The sequence below is a fragment of the Triturus cristatus genome, chromosome 6, assembly GCF_964204655.1.
Source record: "Triturus cristatus chromosome 6, aTriCri1.1, whole genome shotgun sequence".
In the NCBI taxonomy this organism is placed as follows: Eukaryota; Metazoa; Chordata; class Amphibia; order Caudata; family Salamandridae; genus Triturus; species Triturus cristatus.
The window spans coordinates 1,132,145,206-1,132,158,991 of NC_140589.1; positions in this window are offsets into that span (position 1 = coordinate 1,132,145,206).

Sequence of the window (13,786 nt, forward strand, 5' to 3'; positions counted from 1 at the left end):
GTACATACGGGGGGCTGGGAGGGAGGACGCCGCATACATACGGGGGGCTGGGGGGGACGGCGCGTACCGGGCCCCCTATTCTGCTCGCATCGCGGCGTACTTCGCTTTTCCGGCACTTTTTGGGTGCCGTAAAAATATTGCCGTCCGGACTGCTGTCGGTACGAATCGTACTTGCTGGGATGTAAAAACATGCCTAACTCCGTCCGGACATCTCATCCGCGGTGTCCTGGATCACATTCGTATGTATTTTGCTGTCGGTCGGTGTTTTTTCCGACTCGTACGGAAATGGTGTTTCTGTACGAATCGTACTTGCAAGTTTGTATGGTGTTTTTACCGGGTACGAGTCGGACGGAGAAAACGCTCCGACCGACGGTTCGTACCCGGTTTTTCCAGGATCGGAATCGGCCCCTGAGTTGTTAGTCTGGAGGAACAAGTCATACATTTGGTCTTGGAGCTATTAAGCTCCAAGCCCCACTCCAGACAAAATGCCTCAAAATCATTCAGCAATTGCTGGAGCTCCTGGGGCGACTTAGAAATAAGCAGTATATATTCTGAGAATAGGAGTGCAGAGGCCCTCCGTCCTCCTATTTTCGGTGTGTCATACCCATCCCTCTTCAAAAACTCTATAACATCATTTATATACAGAGTGAACAGCGTGGACGCTGATACGCACACCTCTCTTACCCCTTTGTCGATATGGGTTGATTCCGCAATGCCCCGTCCTCCCCTCCACCTCACTTGGGCCAAGGTGTCCGCATGTAACCTCTTTAAGATATTCAGAAGGGGAGCCAGAATACCCATTTCTTCTAAAACTCCCCATAGCTTGTCTCTTGGAACCATATCAAATGCTGATCGAAGATCAACAAAGGCAAACATATAAGTTTACCTTGTTGATAATCACTTTCCTTCAATAAATACAAATAAACCGGAAAATGTGATCTATAGAAATCACATTTGACCTAAAACTAATCTGAAATAATTTTCCCCTCACAAATCCAATCGTGAAGATGCTCAAGCACCTGCTTACAAAACAATTTCTGAAGGGACTCTAACGAACTGATAGGCCTGTAGTTGGCTGGAAGTACACGATTACCCTTCTTGAAGATGGTAACAATTTTGGCTAGCTTCTAAGAGTGGGTGTTGTCCATACCAGCTAGGATACTGTTAGAGAACAGGTTTATGTATGGCCACCAAATTTCTGGTTTTCTCTATACAGATCACTAGGTATCCTGACGGGACCTGGGGCACGGCCAGGAACACAAGAATTAAGAACCTTAGTGGTCTCTCTTAGTGAAAATCCCAAATTTCTGGGCTCAAAAAAGGCACTACTGTCCAATAAAACACCACTAGCATTCACTGCCATGGACTTATTTGAGTACAACTGGCTAGAATGTGTTACCCACTTATCTGGTTGGATGCAAAAATCAAGCATTGGCTTACGTCCACTTGAAGCCACAATAGCTGTTCTGCAAAATGCCTTAGTATTGTTATTTTACCAGAGCTTCATGCAGGTTCATCCATAACAAATCCTTCCACTCCCTCTTTGCATTTATAAGTACTTTCCGATAGTGTGCCCTAGATTTAACTATCTCTTCTATGGATCAAATTTTAATGGAAGCAAGGAGCTCACCTTTAGACACTCTATAAGCACCATTATACCAAGAATCAGGCTTTGGGTGAGATTACCCTCACTTCGATCCTTTCCCAGCACTTCTCTTATTTTAGCCAATAACATGTTGTGGCTGTTTGCCAGCTCCTCACTTCTCAACTCACTGGGGAGTTTGGACAGGTGTTCATAATCTGCAATAACAGTTCCCTTAACAATCTCGAGGGCTGAAGGATTGTTCACTACCCAGTCCCACCTAATAGATCTTAATTGTTGGTGGGCAGAAGTTCTCCTATCTTTCTATTTCCCTTGCATCCATAATGTGAGGCTGTTTTGATGCATAATGACATACTAAGGGCCAGATTCTTATGCAGTTAGGAAGTACTCCTAACGGCATTTTCACCATAGAAATCGGATCATGAACGTGTCTTTCCAACCGAGGGCCCGATTACGATGCGATTAGGAAAGCATTCCCACCTAGGGCCCGATTATGATGCGGTTAGGAACATAGGCTCCCATTGAAGTCAATGGGAGTCCAACCAAATCGTATCTGAAAGCATCCGGATGCATCATACTCGGTCGGTTGGACTCTCCCGATCCGATTCGGTTGGAAACCATTCCCAAACCCATTAGGTCAGGAAGCTTTCCAAACCGCATCAGAAGCGGGCCCTAAGAGCGTTGTGATTGCTATCTACTCAGTCTATCACTTCCATGTCCATGATAGCAGGCGAGAGCTCAACATGTGCCAGAAAATAATCAATTCTGCTGCAGTGGCCCGGCCTATTAAAAGTGGTTCTACCATGGTGATCTGAGGAACATCTACCATTTGTTGCTCTAAGATCAAAATTTAGTGTTAATGACAGCAGCTGGCCTGCTTTTGGAGTCCATTTTACTTTCGGGAGTTCTAAATACAGTAAGCCCCACTGATTATCTATCTCGCAGGTTAAATCATATGGAGGAAACAATCTGATGGTATTTAACGCTAGCCTACCATTAATGAATCCTGACTGTTCTTCTCCAATGAGATGAGAAAGGAATGAGACTTTCTTTTTTTGACACATAGTCCATAATAAATCCACAAGCAGTTGCTTTGAAGGTAATCCCATAGAAAAGGAGGCAAAGCAGAAGTAGGTTCATTAAATAGGAATAATTAAGAGATGGAAAATTGTGCATCCTGTAGCAGAGAGTTGCAGAATAAGCAATTTAGATATACGGTATGATGCAGCGCGGCTATTATAAATCCTTTCCTTACGACACTAACCCAGAAAACCCTTACACCATTTGCTCGCCGGTGGGGCCCATAACACCGTAAACACACATTCACTCAGTTTTCTGGATCAGTGATAAGTAGACGAGCTGCAAGACATACAAGGCACCTTGTTAATATTTTTACCTAAATAATAACTATACATTATATACATTTGATTTTGGCATTGTCGGTTCTAAACATCAAGGTACTCCGCTATTTCGGTTGATGGACCAACTAGTAGGAATCGGTTGATGGCGATTAAGTCCAGCTCACTCACAATTAAAACCTTTTAACAATTATTGATCATAACTTTAATTCTAATAACCACAGACTCAGTTTTTGAGTTAGCATGACATTTTATCTAGATTCATTGAATAAATTGAATAAGTAAAGTTTTATTAGACAAATATTCTAAACAATTATTTCATAAGCATTTAAGTAAAGATTGAATAGAAACGGAAAATACTCATTACCCTTGGCCTTAGGGCGATGACGAGAATGGTTCACCCGAACATGAACCGAAGATCAAAGGATAGGTTCCCAATACTGACTGACTGTCCCTCTAACCTCCTCGGACGTAGTCCCTCCCGAGATAGAATCCCACGACGGTCTCATTCCTTTTCCCCATCAACGTTCGAAGTCCAAAATTGACAAAGTCTTTTTCAGCATCAGAAGGGAAAATCGTCTCAACAGACAGCATGTCGTGTTGAAGAGATCGATGTAGAATAAGTGCGCACACCTCATCGTAAGCACAAGCGCTTTTATACCCTTTACACTAAGTTGCTATAACGAAAATTGAAACCTTTTAGGGGCTACATTCATTCTGATTGGTCCATTGGAGGGGTGGTAATGGCCACCTCATTGTCCTCCTTGCTCGAAATGGTTCGCAAACAATCAATGCATACAATAGTTCTTGTGATTCATCAGGTCAAAATGTACTTTACCTTTGTTAAGATATTTGCAACATTATTCGACAGTCATGAATTAGTTCATCTTCTGGAGTTCGATTCTCCCAACCGTTCCCATGCATTCATGCTGAACTCTTGGCACAACTCTTATTTTCTGGTCAGCCTGCCTTGACATCTCTCACTCCGGGCATAGGCCGCACACTTGTGACTGGAACTTCCACTCTGCTCATGCGCGGGGGCCATCTTTATTTGGCGCACGCAATCATGTCTCTCTGCAGCAGCCATTTTCAGGCGAGGCCTAGCAGGCCCAAACGGAACTAATATGAAAACAACATAGCAGAAATTAGACATAGAAAATAAGCCCTTCTGGTTACCCGTGTTAGGTGTTTTCTAGCATAAGCGACATTTAAAGCCATTTTACTTACGATCTGCATTCTTTGCCACAATATAATTTTACTACAAACGAAATACATGCAATTTACTTCTACTTTCTACACGAATAACAAACCTATGTTAATTTAATTTCACATTTGTAAATAAATTAGATTTTTGCAATGCCAGTTAGTTTCCCGCATGTAGTGTCTAATTAAAGGTGCATTTGTTGATTAATACATGCATTCAAACAGTTAGTATTTTTGAAGTTATGTGGTCATTAATTATGAAGGGGTACAAAAATGTTTGTATTTCCCCTGCTCCATCAGGTACAATAGGGGTACTTTTATACCGGCAATACACATGGTGATTGGTACTGTTCTCTTACATTTATATCTCCAGTCAACACTAAGAGAAGCAAAAATTGTGGGCTGCATGTCCCATAATGTAAACGTTTCTGGAATTTGATGTAGTGTCCGGCCACACCTTTTTCCCTGCCCAAACTGATTTTCATGACCTCCTCTACCATTTATAACACATTCCTAACATTCCTTTTTGTAAAAAGTGCATAACGGCCCATTGATTATACTTCATCCAGCCAGAGATTACGGCCCGGGTGCGGAGAGTTCGACCTAAGCCTGAAATTCCAGCCCAACTACAGACGTAAAGATACGACTCGTAAATGACCTCTGTGAATACCAAAAGTCGTAAAGTTAGACTTTTGCCTCATATTACCCTTGTGAATCGGGCCGCATATTTTTTAATTACAGCCCTGATGAAGTCCTTATGGATGAAACTTGTTGGCTGGGCTGATTGATGTAAAATTCTAAAAGAGGAATATACAAAACACATGACTTCCAATCAAAATTACTCTTCCAAGTTATATATGCAATTCTTGTGTGCTGAATGAAAAGACTTGATTAATTACATTGTCTGAATAAGCCATACACTAGGTGTGTGAATTTGTTAAATTAAAAGACTAGCTTAATGACAATGTCTGACTAAGCCATACATTAGGTGTATGAATTGTTAAAGATAAAAGCGCTCCTATTCTCTTTTGTCTTACAAATCATAAAAACAAACTAGAGGACTGGAGTGAAGGGAAAATTGGGAAAAGGGATGAGGAAAGTAAAAGAGCATAAGAAGTGATAACAAAAAGAAAGAGTAAGGAAATGACGACTGAAAACAAATACCTGAATGCATGACAAAGGGGAGACTGGGGTGATAACAACACAAATGATGATGGCACATCCAAAAGAGGGGAACACGCACAACAGAAGAATGTTATATAATCAAGGGAGGACTGTACAAGATTAGCATATGTGACGGATATGTAAGAAAGAAAAAAGAAACGATGATAACAAATACAGTTCAACATCACTATAAATATTTTGTATAGAATAACAATGGAGAAACATGACATAACAGCGTCAAAAAGGAAAAGAAGTTTGGCACATAGAGTACTCGCAAACATTTTCCCAGGGGACACAAAGTTGGGTCTGTGATTTGACCGATTGCTGCATTGGTGGCAGCAGGGGGTGGGTGGAAGGTGGGCTGTTGGAAGTATTGGGGGCGAAGTGTTGGGGGAGGTTTGATGGTAATGTGAGTCTAGTAGAGGCAATGCATACATTTCTAGTGTCTTACTTGCACAATGTGAAACTAAAAACTTGGGATTAATCTTGGCTTCTCCATTTAATCAAATTGTGTGATCCTAGGCAATCTTTTTATTTAGTTTTATCTCCCTTTTCTTCATCATCACTTAGGAGGACCTCGAAATATATTACTTTGGAATGTCTTCTGTACTTAGGTTTAATAAACTACAATGTTGTTCATGTACAATAGAAACCCAGGTCACCCAAAGAGTTCACATAACAACTGACTCACATCTTAGTTCACCATTGACATTATTATTAGGGTGTGGGAGAAGAATGTTTATAAATTAATGTTTGAAAATGATCACTTAAAAAAAAAAAAATCTCAATGCACTGATATAATATGATGTACTAAGGTGAAGTGTTTCTGCATGTTAATGAAATGCAGTTGTTTTATTCTGAACACACTTGATGATACTTTTTCACTTTTGCTACAAGATGTGTTTTTTTTAATGAAGGTGTTTTTTACTGCTAAGCAGTGCAGGGCACCCTAGTTCTTTAACTTCAATTAACCTTTACATAAATACTTGCCCGTTTTGTAAAACATTTTTTAAAGTTAGTGCTCAGTTAAGTAAACAGCAGCCAACTACTGCTGTTGACCAGGGGGCGCAGGTACAGGTCATGAGGGCCACATGTGGCCCCCGGGCCGTACTTTGAGCATCACTGGCATAGAGGGACCAGCTATATCCATAGTATCTGTCGTGTGAGAGTTTATAAACTTTCAAAATCCAATTTGCTCTTCCAACTAGGTGGTTTTATTATGATAAGTCACCCTTAAAACACTATGGATGGAAAAGGTTATAACTAGCACCCAAATTTCATAATGCAGGATGGAGACTCAGAAATGTTTCCCTTCTGCTTGCTGTAGCATTGGACACATCCTGCTAAATGAATATATTTCTGCCCCAACAGGTGAGTTGTTATTTTGACTTGGTAGCATTAAGAACTTTTAAAAGGTCTGTGAATTCCAGGAGGAAGTGGATAATTTCTCTTGTTTTAGTAGATGTCGTAGGTGTAGAGAGACAAGGACCTAATAAATGTGCTCTTGTATATTGAGAGTGGTGGAGGAAGGCAAATCCAACAGCCTTGGAAGAAAGTATACAAAAAAGGAAACAAGATCATTACCTTCAGTACCTTCAGATAGACCATATATATAGAGATTATTTTGACTGTTCCTGTTTTCAAATTCTTCCGAATGTTTCTTTATTAGAAAAACCTTCTTTTCCAAATTTGCTATTTTGTTGGTTTCATCATGTAATTCAATGGCTTGCTGGTCCACCAAGGACACATGTGTTTCCATGAGGGACCATTTATCGTCAGGTTTGTTGAATGCGTTGATTAGTTTTCTCAACTAAATGACGCAAAGCTTAAATTTCCTCCAAGAAAATCTCTAGTGATATATGAAAGGTTGTTTTTTCCGGTGAAGGAGGTTTATATTTCAGTTTTGTTGTTGAAAGAGAGTGATTAAGCTTTAATTGACGAGATGGGCATTGATGAAATACGAGGAGCAACAGCACTTGCCATGTCGCCGGAAGAAGACGATTTATCCATGAATAAACTCTTAGAAGAAGAGCCGGTATTTGAGTCAAAGGAAAATTGCGCTTTCGATTGAGTTATAAGATGCAGTTTCTTTAATCTACCCATGCACATCAATAACATCAATATTTGCAATAGTCACCCAGAATTACTATGTCTGAGGTGCCACTTGAGCTGGAAGTATCATCCAAAAAACAGGTAGACTGAGTATATGGGGTCAGACAGAAGGACTAATAGAAGAGGTTCAGACTTAAAATGGTGCCAAGGAAAAACAAAGATTTGATAGTAACACTTCAAGTGAGAGTTATCATAGTTACTTAAGCCTGCTTATATTTAAATTGCAGTTAATATGTATTTATCCTCTGTGAAATGTAATGCTTTGGTTAACATGAGTGCAAAACCAGTAGAGAATGTTGAGGAATTGATAGAAGCTCTAAACAGAAGTGCAATGTTTCTCTGAGGGGAGGGGGGCCATCATGAAATGTATAATGGCAGTTGTGACGGGTATAAAAAATATCATGAGAGGTGCGTCACATGAGTAAAAAGTGATTCTTTACAATTCCTAATTATCCGCTTCTCTTGGCCTCCACATTCCCCCACTCAAGACTATTGCAGGACGTCAGAAGAGCATCAGAAGTAAGCCTGGGTGTAGTGGGCGTAGTGGGGCTACGTGGAGCAGCACGTAGTGTGCCGAAATCTACGCACAGTCGCGCGCTCCGCGTAGCCCCACTACGCGCCGCCCGCCTCCCGCCCACCCTCCTTTTAAAATAATATCATGCATGATGAAATAATTAAATGTAAAGACTTACCTGCAGCGCGACGTCTTCGGGGCTCCCTCTTCCTGGTTTCCAACTTCTTGTGACAAATGCGCATGCGCGGACGCCCGTGCATGCGCATTTCTTGCGATAAATGTGCATGCGCGGGCGTCCGCGCATGCGCATTTGTCACAAGAAGTTGGAAACGAGGAAGAGGGAGCCCGGAGACGCCGCGCTGCAGGTAAGTCTTTACATTTAATTATTTTATCATGCATGATATTATTTTAAAAGAAGGGCGGGCGGGAGGCGGGTGGCGGGTGGCAGGCAGCTACGCTTCACCCTGGCGTGTGCGTAGCGCTGCCTGCTTCGCCTACTTCGAAAACTGCGAAGCAGGCAGCGCTACGTACACTACGTGGGCGAAGCGTAGTATAATGCCCAGGGTTAATCAGAAGGTCCTGTGAGTGGCAGAGCTCCTGTTTCAGACCTCCATCTTATGTGACGCCAAAGCCAAGTGAGGCTGTAAGAAGCTGAAGGATTTCTGGGTTGAAGTCCTACCCCAAGCAATGGGAAAACCTAACCTAGCGCACATGCACTGTTGTTTATTGAGATGTATCCCAGACCCAGGGAAACCAAGGTTGAAACTAGATTCACTGATCTTGATTTGTTGCACACTATAAGGGCTATAACTGTGCAATTGAAAGCCCCACAGCCTCTGTTGCAAAGTCATCCTGTGCCCTGGTAACCCCCAACTTTTTGCTGACTGGAACTGGTGGTAGCTGACTCTGACTGTCCCCGTTTTTGCCTAATCCGACCCAGAGTCAGTGCTATGCTGAAAAGTCACTTAGAATACAGTGCAAACACCTACATACGTTAGGGTACACTAGGGGTTAGGGTGCCCCTATGATTGGCATGACCTCCCCTTTAAGGCTCTTGTACATAATAGGGCAGGGGTATTAAAACTGCATTTAAGACTTGCATAAAATAGGGCATGGCAGTTGAAAGCCCAGCAGCTTTTCTGCACTTGCATGTGTGTACTGCTGAAGCCTAAGGTCAGTTTAAAAGCAGCCCTGTGTTGCAGGGCTGCTTTTAAAATGCAAATTGTGCCAAACCGACTTTAGTGGTTGGGGCACTTAAAAATTAATCAACTACAATGTTTGTGCATATTAGGTACCCCCAGGGTCCCCCCTATGTGTCTCAAGGGTGGAGGACAGGTACTTATAAGGAGGATTCTTAGAAAATGAGTCTTATATGCCCAGGGTTTAGTGAAATTGCTCATTTCTGCAATATGTATACATATTCAGAACCTCTAAAGTCTCCTGTAGGTGTTCCAGGGATGGGGGTCCTGTAGATATACGTAGGGTCCTTATAAAAGATGTTTTGTAAGCCCTGATGATGGAGAAATTGCTCAGTTCATTTTCCCCATTGCCGATCCCCAGCCGCATACGCTAACATGGCAAGACGTTATTAAAGTCAAGGAGGTGATAAAGATATATTTAAAGGACTTCCTAGAATGGTATTGATAAATCCAACAATAAGGTATTGTTGAATGTATCCAAAAATGTACTGACAAGAAGTTATAAAACTTTCTTGTCTGTAAGCTAATATTCATCCCTCCAGCGCTCTGATCTGATTGGCCAGAGTTAAGTGGATTAGCCAGGCTGTTTTAATAAGGTGATAAGTAACCAAGGGGGTCAGGGAGCCATACTGGGTTCTGCTACATAGGAATGCTATGGCAGGGGGAGGAGGTCATAAAATATCTTCTTCAAAGAGAGTAGGGGACAGACAGTGTAAGTCAGGTCCAGTTACAGCCCAACCCTCTGAACCCAACCAGATCGCAGGCTTAAGGCAGGAATATCCATATGCAAAGGGAAGGGAGCGTATGTAGATAAACCATCCTGTAGGCTGGTTTAGTTAGCTCTTCTCTCTCTGCTGGAAAATCAGCCATGATTAATTTTGGAGGGAGTCACGTGGGGGGAACATGGTGGCCAGCTAGCTAGCCGGTCGCGAGTCATCTGCCCTCTAGTCTCAGCTATGGGTTTCTGCCGCTGAATTTCCCTGAAGTTTCCCCGAAGTTTGTGGATACCTTTTTCTTTTCTTCTTTTTGCTGTTTCGTTGTTGTTTCGTTGCTGTCCGGGAACTTTGTTTCGAGCCTCTCTGCCGGCCCTGATGTGGGCATACTGAGTCTTCCCTGCTTCCTTGTGCGATCTGAGGAGGAGCAAGGGGGAGCTAGAGCTGACACGGTTTCGCTTTGCGGACGGTGAGCGGCACCTCCGGCTCTCCGTAGCATGGGGGGGTGAGGCAGTGGGGACGCGAGGCCAGAGTTAAGACTGTTGCTCCGGTGAGGTGCGGTGCGGTAAGGGGGAGGAGGGGTTACAATTTGTTGTATTACTGTTTGCTGGTTTCTGGATGTGCGGTGGCCCAGTATTTGCATTATTTAGGGCAGCGGGGGCACTTGCGGAGTATCATCGTGCCCGGTGCCTTTCTTACGATCAGTTCTCTGGTCCCTGCTTGGACTGCTGTAGGGGTAGTTTACGCAGTACATCCCACCCAGATACTAAGACCCTCACCACCTTTAGACATAATTTAGAGCTGAATACAGGTACCGAGTTTAAAGTTGCCCCAGAAAAAAGCTATTCAGAGGCATGCCTTGTTACTTTCGGTGATAAGCTAATCACGATAAATAAATCAAGGAATGAGACCGCCCCTTACCACATGGAGTTAGCTACACAGCCATCTGGGCAGTTTGAGAAAAAAGGGAATCAGCTTACCGAGGGGGTCTGTAAAAACTAAATAAATCAGAGGTACCCCCAGGAAAAAGATACAAATTAAGATCACGCACCTGTTTAGGATGAGAACCTTTTGCACAACAACTCGAACAACCTTGTCAAGACACAGATACTGCAGTAATAAATCACAAACATAGGAAGCCTCTCAATAAATCTGGGCAATCTACTCCTGTGAAGAGCCGGAAGAAAAATAAGAACCAAGTCCCCACTAAAGTGACTCCCTCACTTAGGTCGTATTTTATGGCTAACACCCAGGATAATGTGAAAGCCGTAAAACAGGCTGCATCAGCATCAGGCAAATCCCTGGGGTTAAATTCTGCCATTCCTCTTTCTAATCGATTTTCTCCATTAAGTGAGGCAACCACCATGTCCTCTATGGCAGGGGATGGTAGTCAAGCTGAACAAGATGAGCCAGGAGATATGTCCTTGGTGCTAGTAGCACAGAGCCCGAGCACATTACACAGGATGTTAAGGCAGCTATTGGTGGAGATGGGGGTTCGCTTCTCCACCTCTGAAACAAATCAGAAGAAGATTCAAGATACCTGCACTCGCTCAGCGGAAAATCTGTTGCCACTGACGCATCGGATGGAGGCCCTTGAGAATAAAGTGGGGGAGTTGGGTTTAGAGGTTAAAGATAACACTCAAGAAGTGCTTAGACTGAAAGAAAAAGAAAGGGACTTGACAGAGAGATTGGAGAGGCTCGAAAATATCTCGAGAAGGAATAACATCATGATTTTAGACTTGAAAGAAGGGCTGGAAGGTGATAATTTAAAAGCTTATTTCATAGACATCTTGACTAAAGCCTTCCCCTAGGTTGCAACAGCTCATGTTTGGGAATCTGAGATCCAGAGAGTCCATAGGGACCCCTTCAAGTTGAATCTTGCCCGGAAAAAGTCTAGGAAAATTCTAGTATATATCCAATCCTATCTTCTTAAGGAGCAACTATTGGGGGCAGCCCTTAAACTTAAGTCTATTTAGGTGCAGGATGCCTCCTTCAAAATACGGTCCGATATCTCCCGGGTTACAGAAGATAGGAGATGGGAATTGGGCAAGCGGATGGATGCATTAAGGGACCAGGGAGCTCAAGTTCAGCTGCGATTGCCTGCCTTTCTAAAAGTTGTATGGGCTAATAAGATGTACGATTTCAGGTGCCCGGAGGAAGTAGACAGCTTCTCGGCACAAACTAAATCTAGCTTATAGTTTATAGTTTAAGGGAATACAGCACCTCTTGTTATTGGTTTCTATGATTTTACGTTGGAGGTTGGAGGGCCCCGGCTCGAAAGGCAATAGTTTATTGCCAATGGGTAGTCAGGGACGGTTACCATGGGTGGGTAAGGGGGGTTCGGGGGTAGAGGGGTTTTTCAAGTTTGTTGGTGGGGAGCATTGGGAAAAAATTTAAAATAAAAAGGCGTAACAACAATCTCATGTGACATAATAATCTCCAGTAGTTACAGCAGAGGGTAGAGTCAGGATAATGGTGAGGGATAGACCTGCTCGGGGAGGGAATGGGTATCTTGAATTCTTAAGTTGGAATGTTAATGGTTTAAGGGTCAAAGGAAGACCGCGCCTGATTCTTCAATACTTAAAAAATAGTTCAGCTAGGATCCTTATGGTCCAGGAGACCCATTTTTACAATCAGAGTGTAAGGCACTATTTGGAAAACAAAGATGGGTGGATAAGATCATAGCCACAGACCAGCAATGCTGTTTGAAGAGGGGTTGCTGTTATACTTAAAGCAAATTCGAGAGTCGAGCTTATTAAGTCCCAGGAAGACGATAGAGGGCGCTGGGGTATTTCGGAAATCAAATGTCAGGAGTCCACATACGCACTTGCTAGTTACTATGGGCCTAATGAGGATGATATTATGCCCCTGAACAATCTTTGTTTTGCCTTGGCCGACTATGCGGCTCCTCTGATATTGGAAGGAGATTTCAATGTGCTTTTGAATACCAAACTAGATAGGTCCTCCCCTAGAGCGCAGTTAGCAGTGAAGAAACGGGATTTAAACCCAGCGGCGCAGGGGACACGCCCGAAGTCTTCGGGTTCACCTGTCTTAGAGTACAGAGACACGGGATTCTTCTGTTGACATCAAAGATCAATTTTATTAGCTGCAGCCAGTAACAGAGGTCCTAGAAGTACAACACGGTGTATGTTCTCAGGAGACTGCTCAACATAATAGAGCGGAGCATCGTCTTTTATGCCAAAACCCGAGTTCCTGGCTAGCATTAATTACTCACAAATTTGACCAATCAGAGGATGATATTTACAGAGGCATCACATAACGACAAACCCACTTTCAGTTATCCAACCCATCACCAATGACAAGGCATAAATCCAGCATTCTTGCTCGAACAGGCCGGACGGTCCCATCATAAAATACCTCAACCCAAATCAATAATTAGGCCATAAGGCCATAAAAGGAAGGAGCAGAAACACATGAGAAGCAAGACAGAGGGGTGTGTGTGCGTGCCATAGAATCAATAATGTCCTGCTCTTTGATCTCTATCTGACCAGCTGCTTAACAAGGTTCTGGCTCAACAAGTTTAGCCTCGGGCAACAGGGTCAGTTGACTCAGGTCAAACTGAAGTCAACACGAGCTCAAACTAAGGTGTATGCGTCCCTAGAGGCTCGCTTGGCCACAGTCATCCTGTAGTCATTAGCCTAAGTGAGGGCAACCACAAAATGGCGGTTATGCACAAAATGGAACCCACGGGTGCAGACTAGATCGTCAAATACACAGTGAATCCATCGGTGTAGCATGACGAAAACGCTTACGCATATCGCACTTGTCAGTCGCGGTTCGCGGATACCAAAATCATCACGATACGACAACCTTCATTGAATGGGTTCAGAATTCACGGAACCACAGACCGTCCTTTTGCCCTTACATAGGCAATAACCTAAACTCACATCAATCTGTGT